Source organism: Phoenix dactylifera, chromosome 1, assembly GCF_051530095.1.
Source record: "Phoenix dactylifera cultivar Ajwa chromosome 1, Ajwa_hap1_PhDact_Kaust_v1.1, whole genome shotgun sequence".
Lineage (NCBI taxonomy): Eukaryota > Viridiplantae > Streptophyta > Magnoliopsida > Arecales > Arecaceae > Phoenix > Phoenix dactylifera.
This window is the reverse complement of record NC_143190.1, coordinates 64840256-64863039: the sequence shown is the minus strand read 5'-3', so window position 1 is coordinate 64863039 and position 22784 is coordinate 64840256.

The window sequence follows — 22784 nt, the reverse complement described above, 5'->3', positions numbered from 1 at the left end:
CCCTTACTCCTCGGACTTCAGATATAAGCCCTCCCATTCCAACTTTCATGTGGAGTGATCGATTAAAACCCCGTTTGATTTTGATGAGCTCAAAGCATTTGAGTATATCTTGTGATTACTAATGAATTCAATTGAGTGTTTCAGTGAAAATCCTGTCCAAGTGTCTCTAGACTTGGTTCATAGCATTTTGGATAAGTTAAGAAGTCTGCATGAACCAATGTCTGAGATACGAGTCGACTCCCGAGTTTCACGAGTCGACTCCAAGCGTATCAAGGTCACTGGCACGAGCTCGAGTCGACTCCTGATCAGTACGAGTCGACTCCGACTGAAAACAGACAGAAGGACAGAAGAGCAGTTTTTCAGGTCTGAGATTCGAGTCGACTCCAGTGGAATGCGAGTCGACTCCCAGCGGTACACACAGAAAAAGTCAGAGAGCGTTTTATGGACTCTGAGATTCGAGTCGACTCCAGTGGAACGCGAGTCGACTCCCAGCGGTACACAAAGAAAAAGTCAGAGAGCGTTTTATGGACTCTGAGATTCGAGTCGACTCCCGCAGTACGCGAGTCGACTCCGAGACTGTGCGACCATCGACAGACAGAAGACCATGTTACTGCCTCTGAGATTCGAGTCGACTCCCAGACAGCTCGAGTCGACTCCAAGACAAGCTTCACGTCAAAAGGCAGAAGACCAACTTTCGGAAACTGAGAGCCGAGTCGACTCCAAGGAAGTTCGAGTCGACTCCAAGACTGGATGAGCCAAAAGACAGAGAATCGGGAGTTCGGGCTCTGAGATTCGAGTCGACTCCCAGGACAGTCGAGTCGACTCGAGTGGACAAAATTCAAATTTGGATCCACGAACTACAGAGGATGAGCCGACTCCAAAATTGCCAGGTCAGCGCCAGAAGTTGGCGAGTCGACTTCGGGTCAAGACGAGTCGACTCCCAGTCAAGACGGCAACTTTAATTCAAACTGGGAACAGTTGCCGAGTCGACTCCGGAAAAGCTCGAGTCGACTCCTGCTACAGCCGAGTCGACTCCTGATCGCGCGAGTCGACTCCAACCCACCAACGGTCACATTGTCAGGCTGCGCAGAGTGTGCAGAACGGCCAGAAAAAGCAGAGTAACGGCTAGTTTCCGTGGGGGTTGGCTTAAATAGCCACAGAAGACTGTAGCAAGGAAGAGAACACACATTCCACTCCTAGCATTCAAGTCTTCAAGCTCTCTAAGTGCTCTTCAACGAGAAAAAGGGAAGATCTGCATTTACTGCTCCACCAACATCTTCCCAGCATTCAAAGCTTCCTCCTCCTGCTTTCAAGTCGATCACTCTTTCAAGAGGAGACCGGAGTTCCAGAAGCCACACCTCTTCACCATCTTAAAAGCGTTTGAGGGCTTCTAACTCCTTTACGATTATATTGTTTTAAATCTGCTTTTTGAGAAGCTATTTTCTGTTTTCTTCTATCTCGTGTATTTACTTGATTCAATCGGGGGATTGAATCAAGGGGATTAAGGTTGGTTGGTGAGCCGGTTTAAAACCAACGAGTGTAAGGGTTTGATTGTGAGCCCGGAAAAACAATCGGGGTTGGTTCTAGTCGGTGAGCCTGGAAAAACCGACCGAGTTCGTTGTGAGCTCGTAAAACAACAAGTTCGGTTGTGAGCTTGCAAAACAACCGGCTGTAATCCAAGGGGGTTATAGTGAAATTCCCAAGTGAGACTTGGGGAGTGGACGTAGGAGCAAGGGTTAGCTCCGAACCACTATAAAACTTTGTGTTTGTAGTGCATTGTCTCTCATCTTCTTCCCCACACATTACTCACAGCACTTAGCTTTAATTAAATAACTGGCTATAGTATTTCGTTAATCATCCACAAAGTTTTAATTAGCTAAGTTAATTTAAAAACCCAATTCACCCCCCCTCTTGGGTTGTCTATCTGGGCAACAAGTGGTATCAGAGCCAAAAACTCTTCCACTCAAGAGTTAAAAGATCAAAATGACAACCCCATTTGGATCTTCTCACATTGAGGGTCAGTCCACCCAAAGACCTCCTTTCTTCAATGGATCCGACTACTCATACTGGAAGGCTAGGATGAGAATATTCATCCAAGCCCAAGACTATGAGATGTGGACCATTGTAGTGAATGGCCCATACATCCCATCCACATATGTAGAGGGTGTTAAGGTACCCAAACTAGAAACGGATTGGGATGAACATGACATGAGGAAGGCACAACTAAACTCTAAAGCAATGAATGTGTTTTATTGTGCCTTAGACCGTAATGAATTCAATAGAGTTTCAACTTGTAATTCTGCAAAAGAAATTTGGGACAGACTTGAAGTGACCCATGAGGGCACGAATCAAGTCAAGGAATCCAAAATAAACATCTTGGTTCATAAATATGAACTATTTAAAATGGATTCAAATGAAACAATCACAAGCATGTTCACTAGGTTTACTGATATTGTCAATGGCCTAAAAAGCCTTGGCAAGAACTATACTAACAGTGAACTTGTCAGGAAAATCCTTCGGTGTCTACCAAGGTCGTGGGAAGCCAAGGTGACGGCGATCCAAGAAGCTAAAGACTTGAACAAGCTTCAACTTGAAGAGCTCCTTGGATCCCTGATGACGCATGAGCTTACCATGAAACAACACAACGAGGAAGAGTCCTCCCATAAGAAAAAGGTAATGGCTTTAAAATCTACTTCTTCTAACAAGGACCTGTCTTGCAGCAGCAGCAGTGAAGAGGAAGAAGATGAGGAAGATGGTGGTGAGGCACTTCTTGTGCGCAAGTTCAAGAAGTTTATCAACCACAAGAAGACGTATCATCAAAGGAGAGGTCCCTCAAATTCCTACCGCAGAGACAAAGGTAAGGAAAGGGAAAATGAGGGGATTGGGTGTTACGAGTGCAAGAAGCCGGGACACATAAGAGCAGAGTGCCCCTTACTGAAGAAGGGGAGTAAGTACAAGAAGAAGAAGGCACTTGTCACCACCCTATCGGACTCCGACGCATCATCTTCATCATCGGATGAAGAACAAGAAGAGAAGGCCAATTTCTGTTTCATGGCCAACGAAAATGAGGTAATTTTCGATACGCATTTTGATTTTACATTTGATGAACTTTATGATGCGTTCAATGAATTAATGATTGAGTATAAGAATATAAATGTTAAAAACAGAGAACTAAAAGTAACTAACCAAAGTTATATTCATAAGCATGATTCATTAATTAAGGATAAAGATAATCTCACCAAAGAAAATCTAGAACTTAAGATAAGCAACCAACTCCTAATTAAGAAGACTAACACCTTAACGAAAGATATTGAGAAACTAACAAAGGAATTTTCAGATCTCAAAAACCATAAACAAGTCTTAAACAAGGATCTAACTAAAGAGCTAAATGATCTAAAAACCGAAAATCAGACATTAACTAAAGAACTAAACAAATACAAACCCTTAGTTGAAAAATTCACATATAGTTCTGAAAAGTTAAACATGATACTTAATAATCAACGAGCCGTATTTAATAAAGCGGGTTTAGGGTATAAACCAAGGAATAAGCAAAAACTTCTTAGTAACTTCTTTGTTAAAGCTGGGGAAACTAAAATTAAGAAAATAACTTGCTTTTGTTGTGGAATAGTAGGACATAAAGCAAATGCATGTAATTTTAGGAAAAGTAAAACTAAAAGAAAAAATAAAAGGGTATGGGTTCCAAAAGGAACCAACTTGACTAACCATGAAGGACCCAAGAAAACTTGGGTACCTAAGATGACATGATTTGCTTGTGTAGGAGTGTCTTGCAGCCAAGGTCAACAAAAACTGCTGGTATTTGGATAGTGGCTGTTCAAGGCACATGACGGGTGATAAAGATCAATTTTTCACCCTTGAAGCTAAGAAGGGAGGTGCTGTGACTTTTGGAGACAACAACCAAGGTCACATCATTGGTATTGGTAAAGTTCAAATCACCCCTTCTACCTTTATAGATAATGTTAGATATGTTGATGGTCTTAAGCATAACTTGTTAAGCATTAGTCAATTATGTGATAAAGGATATGATGTTATGTTTAAACCATCACTATGTATTATAACAAATCCTAATGATAATAGTTTAGTTTTTAAAGGGATGAGACGTGGAAATGTATATGTGGTAGATCTAGAAGACCTTACAAAACATAACCAATGTTTAGTTGTTAATGAAACTAAAGAAAATGATGCTAGTTGGTTATGGCACCGTAAGTTAGGTCATGCAAGCATGGACACAATAACTAAACTAGTTAAAAGAGACTCCGTGATAGGTTTGCCAAAATTAAAATTTGAAAAGAACAAAATATGTGAAGCATGTCAATTTGGCAAACAATCTAGAAACTCTTTTAAATCCATAAAATGTGTCTCTACTTCTAGGCCTCTAGAATTACTACACATGGACCTATTTGGTCCAACTAGAACAACAAGCCTAGGTGGAAATAAATATGGTCTAGTTATAGTAGATGATTACTCTAGGTACACATGGGTCATGTTTCTAGCGCATAAGGATCAAGCATTTTCTATGTTTAAGAAGTTCCATAAGGAAGTAACAAATGCTAGAGAGTCCTCAGTTATAGCTATTAGAAGTGACCATGGTACCGAATTCGAAAATCAATTATTTGATGAATTTTGTAGTAAAAAGGGGATAACCCATAATTTCTCAGCACCAAGGACACCACAACAAAATGGAGTTGTGGAAAGAAAAAATAGAACCCTAGAGGAAATGGCTAGAACGATGTTATGTGAAAGTAACCTCCCTAAGTACTTTTGGGGAGAAGCCATTAATACTTCTTGCCATGTATTAAATAGAGTTCTATTAAGACCCATCATAAAGAAAACACCATATGAACTGTGGAAAAACAGAAAACCAAAGGTTAACTATTTTCATGTTTTCGGATGTAGGTGTTTTGTACATAATAATGGGAAAGATAATCTAGGGAAATTTGATCCAAAATCTGATGAAGGAATATTCCTAGGTTATTCTACAACTAGTAAAGCCTATAGAATCTTTAATAAAAGAACCCTAGTTATAGAAGAATCTATACATGTTGTTTTTGATGACTCTAGTGACATCTCATCTAGTAAGAAGGTTAATTTTGATGATGATATTGAAATACTTGAAGAAAAGATAGATGAGATGGGATTACAAGATGATAATCAAAAGTTGATTGAAGGAGAATCATCAAACCAAGAGCCTATAGTGGATCATGGGCTAACTAAAGCTTGGAGGTATGCTCATGGGCATCCTAAGGAACTAATTCTAGATGATCCATCCCAACCCGTTAGGACTAGAGCATCCCTTAGAAATTTGAATAACCATCTAGCTTTTGTTTCACACTTTGAGCCCAAACATATAGAAGAAGCCGAAAATGATGTAAATTGGATAAATGCAATGCAAGAAGAACTAAACCAATTTACTAGAAACAAAGTGTGGGATCTAGTAGAGAGACCTTCTGAATATCCAATTATAGGTACAAAATGGATATATAAAAATAAGCTAGATGAAAATGGAATTGTTATAAGGAATAAGGCTAGACTAGTAGCAAAGGGTTATAATCAAGAAGAAGGTATAGACTTTGATGAAATCTTTGCTCCCGTAGCTAGACTTGAGGCTATTAGACTATTATTAGCATATGCATGCTCTAAGGACTTCAAGCTATATCAAATGGATGTAAAAAGTGCTTTTCTAAATGGGTTTATTAATGAGGAGGTATATGTGGAACAACCTCCTGGTTTTGAAAATCATCAATACCCAATCATGTGTATAAACTGAACAAAGCACTTTATGGTCTAAAACAAGCACCTAGAGCATGGTATGAGAGACTTAGTAAATTTCTATTAGAACATGAATTCTCTAGAAAAAATGTAGATACAACATTATTTCTGAAAAAGAAAAATAAGGATATGTTATTAGTACAGATTTATGTTGATGATATCATTTTCGGTGCTACTAACAATCGCCTCTGCGAGGAATTTGCTGATTTGATGCAGAGTGAGTTTGAGATGAGCATGATGGGAGAGCTGAACTACTTCCTCGGGCTTCAAATCAAACAATCTGAAGGAGGCATCTTCATCAATCAAGCCAAATATATCAAGGAGATGCTCAAGAAGTTCGATATGGAGGGAAACAAGTCAATCAGCACCCCCATGAGCTCATCATGTAAGTTAGACCAAGATGAATCAGGTAAATCTGTAGATCAAAAACTTTATAGAGGTATGATAGGTTCTTTACTGTATCTTACTGCAAGTAGGCCTGATATTATGTTTAGTGTGTGCATGTGTGCTAGATATCAGGCTAATCCTAAAGAATCACACCTAGCTGCAGTTAAGAGAATCTTTAAATACTTAATAGGAACTAAGAACATAGGGCTGTGGTACTCTAAAGAATCTAGCCTAAACTTAATAGGGTACACAGATTCAGACTTCGCTGGATGTAAGCTTGATAGAAAAAGTACCAGCGGGTCTTGTCAATTTCTAGGAGAAAACCTAATCTCATGGTTTAGCAAGAAACAAAACTCGGTTGCATTATCCACTGCAGAAGCTGAATATGTTGCAGCCGGGAGTTGTTGTGCTCAAATCTTGTGGATTAAACAACAATTAGAAGATTATGGCATTAAACAAGATAAAATCCCCATTAATTGTGATAATACAAGTGCCATAAACCTAACTAAAAATCCAATTCAGCACTCAAGAACTAAACACATTGAGATAAGACATCACTTCATAAGAGATCATGTATTGAATGGTGATGTGACTCTCCAATTTGTTTGTACTGATAATCAATTAGCAGATATTTTCACAAAACCCCTAAGTGAAGAGAGGTTCAGTGTACTTAGGAGGGGATTAGGAGTGATTGACCCATCCTAGTGGGAGTTTCCACTAGATTAATTGATTTTGATGGTTAAAATGAGGTTAAAATAGAGTTTCTGTTCAATGATCATCAAATCAGATCCCAACTAGGTGATTTTTCCTCATTTGGCACGGTTATAGCATGATTTTTAAGTGCGTGCCAAGGTTAGAGATGACTCGAGTAAGTTTCAGAGCCGGCTCCTAAGGGAGAGTCGACTCGCGCATTTGGGGAAGTCGACTCGCAAAGTTGGCAGCTGAGGGGGAGTCGACTCGCACATTGTCGGGAGTCGACTCGAAGTCTACAGGCGCATAAGAAGAGTCGACTCGCGCATTTTCTGGAGTCGACTCGAGGTCGAGTCGACTCGCGACTCAGGGGAGTCGACTCGCAGTCGGGATCCGACTTTTTAACCCTAGGTTTGTCGTTTCGCAAACACTTTTTCTCAAGCCGCCACTGTTCACAAAGCCCTAGAGCCGACTCCTAGGTCATCCTCGATCGTCTCCAAGCCCTTTTCCCGTCGATTCTTCGCCGGACATTGAGTTTCCGTCAGTTCCTAGGTCTTTTCAGGTCAGTCCCGAGCTTCCTCTATTGATCCTTCTTCGTTCTCTAGGTTTTCATCTCGTTTAGGTCAAGATGCCTCGCAAGGGAGTTGTTAGAAAGAGGTCCCGTCCCGTGGCCGGTCCCGAGCGGCGCTCCAAGGCGCGGCACGATCCCGCGAGGCAACCTCCTCTGGATCGTTCCCCGCCTAGGGTGGTTCATGTTAGGCCGTTGGCCGGGAAGGCCGTCACCTCCGGGAGGTATGTCACTTTCGACTATCTCTCCCGGGAAGGATTCACCATAGGCGATAGGCTTAGAGCCCAGGGTCTAGAGTACTTCCTCACCTTGGACCTTCCCACCTATCCTGGCCTAGTTCAAGAGTTCTACAGTACCGTCCATCGGGGAGATGGAGGTATTGAGGGCACGGTATTAGGTGTCCCATTGCGTGTCACAGAGGACCTCATTGCCCATATCCTCCACCTTCCATTAGTAGGGGTGGCTCCTGCACATCCTGAGGATAGATTTGAGGCCCTTACGATCGTCTTAGGGCATCCACCTCAGTCTCCCCTAGATGAGGTATCTGCTAGCTCACTTCCTATTGAAGTGAGAATCCTTTTGAGCATTTTGTCCAGGTCCATCTTCCCTAAGACAGGGAGATTTGATTTTGTGAATGAGAGGGACCTAGCTATTATGTCTTACATTCTTCAGGACACCCCGGTCAACTTCCCCAAGCTCATTTATAGGTATATGTGTGAGCCCCTGGATAGACCTAGGCTCTCCCTCCCATACGGAATGTTATTCACTCTTCTCTTTAGGCAGTACGAAATTTTCATTCCTGAGAAGGAACCCTCTCGTGCCTTGCGATGGACTGATCGCTTGGGTACGGGGACCATGCACAGGATGGGATTTCGGAAGAGAGAAGGGATCTGGGTTAGGAAGTCCACTCTCACCGCTCAGACCACCAGACCATCACCCAGTCCTGAGCCAGATTCTGACTACCCAGAGTTTCCAGACCATCCAGACCTTCCATCCACTCCTCCTGCTCCTACCACCTCTACCGGACCTTCCTCCTCAGCTCCACCATCTATGGAGGTCCGTATTGATCCAGAGCAGCTCCGAGAGCTGCGGCAGGAGATCGTCCGAGATTTGAGGGACGAGCTGCTCCGGGAGCTCCGAGGTTCCGTGCCAGCTCCCACTCCTGCACCCACTCCATCCTCAGCACTGGTCCCATCCTTGACAGCCGTGACAGACATGACGGCTGAGGTGCGGCAGGAGATCTACAACATTAGGACCCTGGTGCAGGCCCAGTTCCACAGCATGAGCGAGGTCACGAGCACCACGAGGAGGATGCGGGATGACATCCGCCGTGACATGCACACCACCACCGAGGGGGCCGAGCGCTTGTCGAATGTGCTCATCGACAAGCTGGACGCACTTCAGACCTCGGTGACTGGGCTTCAGACGTCGGTGACTGAGCTCTCCACTACACATAGCAGAGCCACCACGTCTATTATCACGCAGCTGGGCCATGTTACAGAGGCAGTCGCCCTCCTCATGGAGCAGAGCCGATTGAGAGGAGGAGTCACATCCTCGAGAGGAGGAGCTACATCCTCCAGAGGAGGAGATGTATCCTCGAGAGGGGGAGCTACATCCTCCAGAGGAGGAGATGTATCCTCGAGAGGGGGAGGCACATCCTCGAGGAGGTCGTAGATGATTTTGAGTTGTGTTTTGTCTTCTTTTGTATTGTTCTTGCTTTACCTATTGTATGCTCAAATGTATTCACCTTCATATCAATACAATGAGTAGACATCTTATCTTCATTTCTGTGCCATTTGATGATTGACTGTGTCATTTGTGCCATTGATTGTGTGTGATTACCTCCTTTTTGGTATGATGACAAAAAGGGGGAGAAATGTGTAAGTATAAAATATGTAAAAGGGGAGAAATATTAAAAAATATGTAAAAGAAATCAATGGAAATAAATAAAACGATAAACTCTTAAAAACACACATAAATTTGTTCTAAGTGGATTCCGTACCTCGAGGCTCATTATCTCTCTTTTGGGGCTCCTAATGGAGTAATCTCCAGAATCTATTCAAGGGATATTCGGAGATTAGCTGAATCCTACTCAAGAACAAATTGACAGATTTTCCCTCTAAAAACAAAAATTTTAGTTCAAAAATTTCAAAGCATTAAAAGGAAATTCAGAAAATCAAAACATAGTTGAATGCATATGTTGAGGGGGAGAATCTGAATTTTAATCAAGCTAAATCATTAATGTCATATAAGCCAAACAATTGATTGCAGAATATGAAGGCTTATATAATTCCAAATGAAAGGGGGAACTTTAACTCCGAAATTTAATGTTTCACTCCTTTCAAACTTGGATAAATTAAATTATCAAGACATTTGAATTCATTTATGGAGTTTATTTCATTATTTACTGAGCAACTCATTTTACATATACTCAAAGTTTTGTCATCATCAAAAAGGGGGAGATTGTGGAGTGATCGATTAAAACCCCGTTTGATTTTGATGAGCTCAAAGCATTTGAGTATATCTTGTGATTACTAATGAATTCAATTGAGTGTTTCAGTGAAAATCCTGTCCAAGTGTCTCTAGACTTGGTTCATAGCATTTTGGATAAGTTAAGAAGTCTGCATGAACCAATGTCTGAGATACGAGTCGACTCCCGAGTTTCACGAGTCGACTCCAAGCGTATCAAGGTCACTGGCACGAGCTCGAGTCGACTCCTGATCAGTACGAGTCGACTCCGACTGAAAACAGACAGAAGGACAGAAGAGCAGTTTTTCAGGTCTGAGATTCGAGTCGACTCCAGTGGAATGCGAGTCGACTCCCAGCGGTACACACAGAAAAAGTCAGAGAGCGTTTTATGGACTCTGAGATTCGAGTCGACTCCAGTGGAACGCGAGTCGACTCCCAGCGGTACACAAAGAAAAAGTCAGAGAGCGTTTTATGGACTCTGAGATTCGAGTCGACTCCCGCAGTACGCGAGTCGACTCCGAGACTGTGCGACCATCGACAGACAGAAGACCATGTTACTGCCTCTGAGATTCGAGTCGACTCCCAGACAGCTCGAGTCGACTCCAAGACAAGCTTCACGTCAAAAGGCAGAAGACCAACTTTCGGAAACTGAGAGCCGAGTCGACTCCAAGGAAGTTCGAGTCGACTCCAAGACTGGATGAGCCAAAAGACAAAGAATCGGGAGTTCGGGCTCTGAGATTCGAGTCGACTCCCAGGACAGTCGAGTCGACTCGAGTGGACAAAATTCAAATTTGGATCCACGGACTACAGAGGATGAGCCGACTCCAAAATTGCCAGGTCAGCGCCAGAAGTTGGCGAGTCGACTCCGGGTCAAGACGAGTCGACTCCCAGTCAAGACGGCAACTTTAATTCAAACTGGGAACAGTTGCCGAGTCGACTTCGGAAAAGCTCGAGTCGACTCCTGCTACAGCCGAGTCGACTCCTGATCGCGCGAGTCGACTCCAACCCACCAACGGTCACATTGTCAGGCTGCGCAGAGTGTGCAGAACGGCCAGAAAAAGCAGAGTAACGGCTAGTTTCCGTGGGGGTTGGCTTAAATAGCCACAGAAGACTGTCGCAAGGAAGAGAACACACATTCCACTCCTAGCATTCAAGTCTTCAAGCTCTCTAAGTGCTCTTCAACGAGAAAAAGGGAAGATCTGCATTTACTGCTCCACCAACATCTTCCCAGCATTCAAAGCTTCCTCCTCCTGCTTTCAAGTCGATCACTCTTTCAAGAGGAGACCGGAGTTCCAGAAGCCACACCTCTTCACCATCTTAAAAGCGTTTGAGGGCTTCTAACTCCTTTACGATTATATTGTTTTAAATCTGCTTTTTGAGAAGCTATTTTCTGTTTTCTTCTATCTCGTGTATTTACTTGATTCAATCGGGGGATTGAATCAAGGGGATTAAGGTTGGTTGGTGAGCCGGTTTAAAACCAACGAGTGTAAGGGTTTGATTGTGAGCCCGGAAAAACAATCGGGGTTGGTTCTAGTCGGTGAGCCTGGGAAAACCGACCGAGTTCGTTGTGAGCTCGTAAAACAACAAGTTCGGTTGTGAGCTTGCAAAACAACCGGCTGTAATCCAAGGGGGTTATAGTGAAATTCCCAAGTGAGACTTGGGGAGTGGACGTAGGAGCAAGGGTTAGCTCCGAACCACTATAAAACTTTGTGTTTGTAGTGCATTGTCTCTCATCTTCTTCCCCACACATTACTCACAGCACTTAGCTTTAATTAAATAACTGGCTATAGTATTTCGTTAATCATCCACAAAGTTTTAATTAGCTAAGTTAATTTAAAAACCCAATTCATCCCCCCCTCTTGGGTTGTCTATCTGGGCAACATTTCAGGAAGGCATAGAACTCACGAACCAACCCTGGGTAAATCACCACATCTAGGAAGCAAAGATACTCCCATCCTTGCCTTCGGATCCAATCACCCAACCGGAACCCTTCTTGATCCAAAAACTCGGAGTGGATCCTTCTTTCCGTGGTAACCGGTCTTTCCGCAAATTTTGCAAGTTGGACTGAAGGGGAGGGAGGAGGAGGAGGCTCTACACGTGTCTAACCTTGTGGAGGCACTGTAGAAGACTCTGTAGCATTTCTATCAACACGAGTTGTCCGTGAAACCCTCCCGGATCGCTTAGCCACGGCTCGCTTGGGTCCCATTCCTTCAAGATCTTGATCTAACGGCTTGGGAAAGCTTTCTTCTACTATTTGGAGATGATTGGAAGAAATTTGAGAGTGGGATCTAGGGTTTTTGAAAGAGGACAAAATGAAACAGTGCCCTAAAATGCTCACGGGTCCTCCTTTTAAAAGTGGGGTCCCGTCGTTGGGTCGACCCCAGATTTTTCTTGGGTCGACTCAACATTGGGTCGACCCCATTCTGGCTTGGGTCGACCCTAGTTTAGAAATTTTTCTTTCTCTTCCTTTTTCTTTTTAAAAATTCTTCCTTTCCTCCAAACCTTACAAATTATTACTGGGACAATGATACATTAGTAAGGAATCTATAGATGACTAGTTTGACTAATGTTTCATGGGTTTTTTGAAATGGGAGGAGAGTATCATGAGACAACTTGCTCCTTTTTATATCTCCTTAATCAAAAGGATCACATATGCCTAATTTCCTCCTAAGCATATAGAATCTATCTTCACTCAAAGATTTTATGAATATGTCAGCTAATTGTTTTTCAGTACAAACATGCTCAATACATATGTTTCCATTTTGCACATGATCTCTAATGAAATGATATCTTATTTCAATGTGTTTGGCCTTAGAGTACTGAACTGGATTTTTAGTAAGGTTGATGGCACTAGTATTATCACACTTTATAGGAATATTATTCAGTTTAACTCCATAGTCCTCTAGTTGTTGCTTAAGCCATAGTACTTGAGCACAGCAACTGCCGGCAGCTATATATTTGGCTTCAGCCGTTGACAATGCTACTGAATTCTGCTTTTTGCTAAACCATGATACTAAGTTGTTTCCTAAAAATTGACATGTTCCACTAGTGCTCTTCCTATCTAATTTGCATCCAGCAAAATCTGCATCAGAGTATGCAAGCAAATCTAGACATGAGTCTCTCGAGTACCATAATCCTATGTTTGTAGTTCCTCTCAAATATCTAAGAATTCTTTTAACAGCACTTAGATGTGACTCCTTAGGATCTGATTGGTATCTAGCACATATTACCACACTAAACACTATGTCTGGCCTACTAGCAGTAAAGTAAAGCAAAGATCCAATTAAACCTCTATAAAGCTTCATATCTATACTTTTTTCTTTTTCATCTTTGTCTAGCTTACTAGTGGGATTCATTGGGGTCCCTATTCCCTTGTGATTTTCATTCCCAAACTTCTTTAATATTTCCTTTGTGTACTTAGTTTGATGAATAAAGATACCTTCTTTAGTTTGCTTGATTTGTAATCCGAGAAAGAAATTTAGTTCTCCCATCATACTCATCTCGAATTCTTCTTGCATTAAATTAGTAAACTCTTTGCAAAGATTATCATTTGTGGCACCAAAGATTATGTCATCTACATATATTTGTACCACTAGGAGATTTTTGTCTTTTCTTTTGAGAAAAAGTGTTTTATCTACATTTCCTCTACTGAAATCATTATTCAATAGAAATTTGCTTAGTCGATCATACCAAGCCCTAGGTGCTTGTTTTAATCCATATAATACTTTATGTAATTTAAACACATGATTTGGCAATTCATGATTCTCAAACCAGGAGGTTGCTCTACATATACTTCTTCCTCTATAAAACCATTTAAGAAGGCACTTTTCACATCCATTTGATACAATTTGAAATCCATGAAACATGCAAAAGCTAGAAGTAATCTAATGGCTTCTAATCTGGCCACAGGAGCAAATGTTTCCTCAAAATCTATTCTTTTTTCTTGATTGTATCCCTTAGCCACAAGTCTAGCTTTATTTCTTATAACTATCCAATTTTCATCTAATTTATTTCTAAAGATCCATTTTGTTCCAATTACAGAGTTATGCTTTGGTCTCTCAGTTAATGTCCATACATTACTTCTTTTGAATTGATTTAATTCTTCTTGCATAGCATTTATCCAATTGGTGTCTTTTTCAGCTTCTTTATAAGTCTAAGGTTCTAATTGTGAAACAAAAGCAAGATAATCATTTAAATTTCTAAGAGAGGATCGAGTTCTTACCCCTTGAGATGGATCACCAATAATTAAGTCTTTGGGGTGTCCATGTGCATACCTCCATTCCTTTGGCAAGTCTTGAGATTGTGGTGGCACGCAATCATTTTCATTATCTTGATTTGGCACGTCATCAAGATTCAATTTTTCAAATTCAATAATTCCTGCATCATCATCAAGAATATTTTCTCTCCTAGGAGAATCACTATCAGACTCATCAAAAATGATATTAGCTGACTCTTCAACTACAAGAGTTCTTTTATTGAGCACTCTATATGCCCTGCTAGATGTAGAGTATCCTAAGAAGATACATTCATCTGACTTGGCATCAAATTTACTTAGATTCTTCTTGCCATTGTTTAAAATGAAACATCTACATCCAAATACTCTAAGATATTTAGCAGTTGGTTTCTTATTCTTCCAAAGTTCATAAGGAGTTTTCTTGGTTATTGGTCGTATTAAAACCCGATTTAGAATATGGCAAGCGGTACTTATAGCTTCAGCCTAAAAGTACTTTGGAAGATTTGACTCGCACAACATTGTGCGTGCAATTTCTGCCAAGGTCCTATTTTTTCTTTCAACAACTCCATTTTGTTGAGGCGTTCTAGGTGCTGAAAATTGATGTGAGATATCATTTTCGTTACAAAATTCTTCAATGTGTTGATTTTCAAATTCAATTCCATGATCACTTCGAATTGCTATTAAGGTGAGCTTCTTTTCATTAATGATATTTTTATAATATTTAAAGAATGCTGAAAATGCTTCATTCTTATGTGCAAGAAATGAAACTCATGTATACCTTGAAAAATCATCTACTATAACTAGTCTATACTTCTTCCCTCCTAGACTCACGGTTCTAGTGGGTCCAAATAGATCCATATGTATGAGTTCAAAGGGCCTAGTGGTCGATACTATATTCTTTGATTTGAAGGATGATTTTGTTTGCTTTCCTAATGAGCATGGTCCACAGATTTTGTCCTTTTCAAAGGTCAATTTTGGCACATCTTTTATTAATTTCTTTTTGACTAGTTTTGATATTAAGTCCTTATTCGCATGTCCTAGTCTACGATGCCAAAGCCAACTTGTTTCATTTTTCTTTTCTTCATTAGTAATTAAACATAATCCATTTTTCTTGCCTAATTCATGAAGATCTACCATGTAAATATTTCTTTGCCTTTGTCCTATAAGTACAATGCTATTATCTTTAGGATTTGTGATTATGCATACTGAGGCTTCAAATGTGACTTTAAAACCCTTATCACAAAATTGACTTATGCTAAATAGGTTGTTTCAAACCATTAACTAATAAGACATTTTCTATAAAGGTAGATAGAGTAATAAAAATTTTACCCTTTTCAATGATATACCCTTTTTCCATTGTCTCCATAGGTTACTACTTCACCCTTCTTAGATTCCAAGGTCACAAATTGTTCTACGTCATCTGTTATGTGTCTTGAACAGCCGCTGTCTAGATACCATCATTTATCCATCTTATTAGCTGCAAGACACCCCTGCAATCAAGATCAAGAATAAGTTTTAGGTACCCAAACTATGTTGGGTCCTTTAAGGTTAGTACTTGATGTTCCTTTTGGAACCCAAACTTTTTTGAATTTAAGCTTATAATTATTACTCAATTTGTTGTTGCTAGACTTTCTATAGTTACATTCATATGCTTTATGTCCTAATGTATTGCAGTAATGACAAATTATATTTTCATTTTTGGCTTTCACAAATATATTCTTTAAGTATTTTTGTTTCCTATTTGTTTTATATCCTAATCCAGCTTTATCATATATGGCTTTTTGACTATCAAGAATCATATTTAATTTGGTTGAGCTAAGTGTAAACTTGTCTTCTAAAGATTTGTATTTTTCAGCATCTTCTTTTAACTTGACATTTTCAGCAATTAGATTCTCGGTTTCATTTGTGAATCTCCTACTTAATGTTTCATAGTTATTAGATAGTTTCAGCTTATCTTTGATAAGAGACTGATTTTCATCTTTTAGAACTTTATTTTTATTGATTAGTTTTTTGTGTTCTTCCATGAGTTCTAAAAATGCATCATGTAATTCTTCAACAGTAAAATCACACTTAAGTTCAGAATCTACCTCATCGTCATTAGCCATATGACAGATTTGGGTCGTCTCTTGTTGATCTTCCTCTTCCGAACTTGACGCCTCACTTTCACTCCATTCAACCATGAAGTTCTTCTTCTTAAGTTTTCTTGCCATCCACTTCAATTCCGGACAATCTATCTTGAAATGCCCGGGCTTGTTACATTCATAACAAATTGGTGTTTTCTTTTCCTTTTCTTTGTCCTTACCCTTTTATTTGCTTGAGCTACCTTTGAAGAAGGGCTTCTTTTTATAAAATTTCTTCTGTCCTCTCATAAATTTTCTGAATTTTCTTCCAAGCATAGCCATTCCTTCTTTATCAAATTCCTCCTCATCATCAGATTCTTCCGATTCAGTTTCGTGTTTTGGAGTGGTAGTCTTTAATGCAATGGTCTTTCTTCTCTTGACCTCATCTTCTGAATTTTGCCTCATGGTCAATTCATGGATCATGAGTGATCTTAAAAGTTCCTCCAATTGCAGTGTATTGAGGTCCTTTGCTTTCTGAATTACTGTTACCTTGGCCTCCCAAACTCTTGGTAGAGACCTGAGAATTTTTTGCACCAATTCAGAGTTAGTATAAGATTTTCCTAAACTTTTTAGCCCATTTATGATTTCCGTGAAACGAGTAAACATTTCAGTTATGGACTCAGTGGATTTCATTTTAAACAACTCATACTTATGTACTAATATGTTTATTTTTGACTCCTTAACTTGATTAGTTCCTTCATGTGTGACCTCCAATTTATCCCAAATTTCTTTCGCGGAGATGCATGTAGATATTCTATTGAATTCACTTACATCTAGTGAACAGTAAAGCACATTAATTGCTTTAGCATTTAGTTGTGCTAGTCTTCTATCACTCTCATTCCAATCCATTTCTGGTTTGGAGATGATTGTGCCCTTTATACTAATTGTGGGTGTGTGAGGTCCTCTAGTTATAATATACCACAATTCATAGTCTAGAGCTTGAATGAATATCCTCATCCTAGCTTTCCAGTATGTGTAATTAGTGCCATTAAATAGAAAAGGTCCATTTATGGATTGACCCTCACTCATAGAACATCCTACTTGGGTTGTCATGATCTTTGTCTCTTGATTGTGAGATCAACAAAATACTATGTGAGCACCTCGCTCTGATACCACTTGTTGCCCAAGGTGACAAGCCAAGAGGGGGGGTGAATTGGTTTTTCTAAATTTTTGCAATCTTACTTTAGTCAATTGATAAGTAAATGAAATTAAACTAATACACAATACAAACACACAAGAAGTATAGTGGTTCGGTGCTCTCCTAGCACCTACGTCCGCTCCCCAAGCGACCCCTTGAAAATTCACTATAATTCTACGAATTACAGTTGGATTGTTTTTCGGGCTCACAATCCAAAAACCTTTACACTTTGGTTTTCAGGGATCACCAAGAACCTATGTTGGTTTTACGAGCTCACCAACGAACCTTCACAATTGGTTTTACGGGTTCACCAATAAACCTACACCGTTGGTTTTGCGGGCTCACCAACAAACCTTTACAAGGTGATTAACAAAAGAAAGAAGAAAGTTGAAGCTCCTAGATGAGCAAATATAACAATTATAAGCTACAAAGAAGAGTTTAGAAAATAGTTATCGCTTGATGAAACTTCTCTCTTCTTTGTCAAGAATGCTTTACTCTTCAAGGGTGGATGGAGCTCTTAATATCTCTTGGAATCTGCTCACCCACTTCCTTTTGACTCTTTGAATGAAGCACTTGGATCAAGAAGATTAGGACACTTGTCTTTCTTGTGTAAGCTTTGATATTTTGCAAAAGGATATTTTCACTGATGAGTAGTATCCCTTTAAATAGTTTTCCTCACCCATTGGATACCCCTCATTGGTCAGATTTCAAAAATTAGCCGTTACTTACTGTTGGGAGGACAAAAAGTACTTCTGCAGAACTAGCCTTCAGCCCGTGCTTGGGTCGACTCAAGTTTTACTGGGGTCGACCTAACTTTCACTTGGGTCGACTTATGCAACATTGGGGTCGACCCTCTCAGAAAACACAGAACCTTGTATTTCAGCATTCCTTCACTTGGGTCGATTCAACACTTTTTGGGTCGACTCAAGGTTCAGTTGGGTCGACTCAAATTCCACTTGGGTCGACCCTCTTAGAGATTCCAGAGAACTGATTTTTGAATGTCATAGCCTTTGGGTCGACTCATGTTCAGTTGGGGTCGACTCAGGGTTGGGTCGACTCAAGTTCCATTTGGGTCGACCCTCTCAGGGATTCCAGAGAACCGATTTTTGAACGACATTGCCTTTGGGTCGACTCATGCTCAGTTGGGGTCGACTCAAGGTTGGGTCGACTCAAGTTTCATTTGGGTCGACCCTCTCAGGGATTCCAGAGACTTGTTTTCTTGAAGCTTGAAGATGGGGTCGACTCAACTTTCACTTGGGTCGACCCAAGTACTGTTCATCCGTGCTATTTCTGAAGAAGTGTGCCAGATGGTTTCTTGATGTATCGGGGTCGACTCCACCAATCTTGGGGTCGACTCAATCCACACTTTGCTGCAACTTAAGGTTAGATTCATCCATATAATCAATGAAATAAACTTCAAACAATTTTGAATATATGTCATGGTGGTGCTACATACTCTAAACAATGAAAATTACTATTGTCCACTTAAGAGTATGTTTCACTTGAAACTTTGCCGAATTGAAATTTTGAATTCACTATCCCTTTTCTATCGCAAATTTTATCTCATTTTTAATCATTAAAATACACCTTGATCTCATTCTACTAATGTACCGAGAGTGACGAACTTAGTAATGATGTATCATATTACCTTGTAATATTTAATTAGGTATACCCTCAATGGTTGTGTTAATAATCAAAATAACACTATCATCCTCAAGGAAGGCATTCTTCACATCCATATGAAACAAAGGCCAGTAGCGTGCCAAGGCCACAGCTAGAAGGGAGCGAATGGAGGTAATACGAGCAATAGGGGCAAATGTTTCCTCATAATTAATGCCATACTCTTGGGTATATCCCTTTGCCACCAGACGTGCCTTATGTCGCACCTCAGAACCATCAGAGTTAGTTTTTATCTTGTAGACCCATTTGCAACCAATGGCAGTCTTTCTAGGAGGAAGACCAACTAAATCCCAGGTGTTGTGGTTCAAATTTGGCCCGAGAGTGACCATGCCGGTGGAGTCAAGGGAGCCGCCGATGGTTGGAAGGGAAAGATGTGAGCCACCTCCTGTGCGACGGCCGCGGACCTGCACAAAGCCTCACCGATGTTTCCAGTGAGGGCCCTCCGACGATCAAATTAGAGTGGAGTAAATTTGCTCTAGTCGAAAAAGTTTCTTAGAAATTACCTGACCGAGCTATTTATAGTCTCGGTGGAGTGGCCCAGGTGGCAGAGGCATTGTCAGCCCTCATCATGAGGAGGCGTGGCTCTGAGCCGGATGGCACGTAGTTTAGGCTGGCTGGTGGTGTGTAGTACTACACGTTCTTGAGAACGGTAGGGATGTTGACAGTCACGGTAGGGTATGGCCGGAGCAGTCAAGGTGCCGTCTAACTGCTGAAGGCCGGTTATGGAGACGTGATGCGGTAGTGTTATGAAGTACGACCACGTAGGTGGGCGTAGGCCCGCATATGGGTGTGGTCGTTGGCGAGGCCGAGCTTATTAAGTAGTCGCGTCATGCGTTTGACGAGGTCGGCTTGGCGGGTGCTAGGAGTCGCTCAGCTTTCCGGGTTCCGAGGCGTGCTCGGTGGAGCGCCCCGAGCTCGAGGGTCGGGCGACTGCTGGGGTAGGCGCCCCGAGCTTGGTCGGGGCGGATTGGCGAATGTCTGGAGGTACCCCATGCTTGGTCGGAGGAGTCGGTGAATATCTGAAGTTGGTGGAGCATTTGGCGGAGTCCCGAAGATAAGTTGACCCTAGGCCGAAGTGAAGATTCAGCTGATTGTCGTTGATGTTTACTGGGCGGCTTTTTAGTTGTGGGATGAACGATCCATTTTTTTCCCTATCACCAGGTATAAGTTTTGTGAAGGGCATCGAGTTCTTCGGTCATAGCTTGCTACCAAAGAGGGTCAGGGGAAGCCTCATGGTAGGTGTGAGGTTCGTATAAAGAAGCACAAGCAGCATAGCAGTAATAATCACGAAGATGAGTAGGAAGTGCTCTTACCCTAGTGGAGCGGCGAAGGATTGAAGGATCAGGCTCAGAGACAGACAACTCTGGTGGTGAAGTGGGAGGACCTACAGAGAGATCAGGTGCAGTAGCAGTGCCCGTTGATGAATCATCATTAGAGCTCACTAGTCCTGCATCAAGGTCATTAGTGTCTGGTAGCAAGTTCACAGAAACATTAGTGAATATCGATACATGACCCTAGAGTGGAGGTGGAAAGAAGGACATGCTGCTAAACATCTTATGCTCCCAAAAGATGACATGGCGGGATATCCGAAGACGTTGATCAATGGGATCATAGCAGCGATAACCCTTATGTTTTATACCATACCCTAAAAAGCAACACAAGCAGGATTTAGGTTGTAGTTTAGTATGCTCATGGTGTTGAAGAAGAACGAAGCACATGCTTCCAAAAACCCGAAGGGAGTGGTACTCAGGAATTTTTTCATAAAGAAGTTCATAGGCCGACTTATGCTGTGTTGTGGGTGAAGGAGTGCGATTAATAGTATAAACCGCAGTGAGAGCTGCTTCGCCCCAAAAAGATTCTGGAACAGATGCAGAAAGTAGAAAGGCTCGAGTAGTATCCAAAATGTGTCTGTGCTTACGCTCAGCACGCCTGTTCTGTGGGAGGTTCTAGGACATGAACGATGTGGGATCGTACCATTTTGTTTCAAGGTCTTGAGAAAAGTGGAATCCCTGTACTCCATGGCATTATCAGATCGAAAAATCTTAATTGAACGAGAAAATTGAGTCTGAATCATTTTTTGAAAATTAATATAAATTTGTGAAAGTTCAGACCGGTTGCGCATAAGATAAAGCCATGCGTATCAAAAATAGTCATCAACAAAAATCACAAAATAATGTGATGCCTCCATAGTAGGAGTAGGGGTAGGCCCCCAAACATCAGAATGTACTAGATTAAAAGGTGCTGAAGAAATTGAGTCACTATTAGCAAAAGATAAACTAGATTGTTTTCCAAGCTGACAAGACACAATCAAATGACTCAGGACTCACAAAACCTAAATGACCATTAGAAATTAATGAGTGAATACGAGACACAGAGGCATGCCCTAGTCGAGAGAACCAAATACTGAGAGTAGCTGACGGCGTACGAGATGGAGTTGCAGCCGACACATTGACCAGAAGATGCAGAAAAGTGAGCTCAAACAAACAACCAACCTTACGGGCAGTCCCAACGATCCGGTCCTATCTGCGGATCTTGCACTACAACACCACGATTTGTGAAAAGTAATTCAAGACCTAGTTCACAAAGAGCTCGTTTGGTTTGTGGAAAACATCTTTCCTCATAGGAATACGATTCCTGAAAAACAGATTCCTGAAAAGAGGATGCCTGAAAAAGTACTTTTGGCATATTTGGTTGACCATGAAAAAGTGACAGAAAGTGCTTATGTTTGGTTGACCATCCACTTTTCTGAAAAAGTTATGTGCAATTTCTATTATACCCTTAATAAGTTATATGAAAAAATCCTATTTTCATCCTTAGAAATTAGGATAATTTTTTATGAAAAATATTTGTAAGCTTTCAGATAAAATATGATAATTTTTTTTCTATACATATCTCTTTCAAAAAGCCCAACCATATATAAACTACTTTATAATATATTATTTTTTATGATTAATTAAATATACCAAGTTATTTGTTTAGATATAATATATTTAGGTATTAGTTTTCAAAAATAATTTTAGTGAGATCTTTTTTATGAACTAAATTAGTCCTATGTTTTGGCGAAGGAAGGAGGGGTGAGGAGGAGAAACGGAAACCCGATGTCCACGCGGCTCTCATTCATTGCATCCGACGTCCACCGCCACGGGGACCGGCGCTCCTCAGCGTGGAACGGAAAGACGGCCGAAACTTATCCTGATAAACCACTAGGGGCTCGTTTGGTTCGCGGGAAGCATTTTCCTTCCTAGGAATATGATTCCTGGGAAACAAATTCCTAGGAAGAGGATGCCTAGGAAAGTACTTTTGGCATGTTTGGTTGACCATGGGAAAGTGACAAATTTCCAAGGTGCTTATGTTTGGTTGGCCATCCACTTTCCTAGGAAAGTTATATATAATTCCTATTATGCCCTTAATAAAAATTAGGTTTTTAATGCCTCTTTAATGCTTCTTTAATGCTGAAGGGACTTTTTGGAAAAAAGTAAAAATGGAGTGATTCCCGCCTCATGGGAAAGTAACTTTCCCATGTTTCTCATGGGAAAGACTTTCCCATGAAGGGCTCGTTTGGTTCGCGGGAAGTATTTTCCCTCCTAGGAATATGATTCCTGGGAATCAGATTCCTAGGAAGAGGATACCTAGGAAAGTACTTTTGACATGTTTGGTTAACCATGGGAAAGTGACTAATTTCCAAAGTGCTTATGTTTGGTTGACCATCCA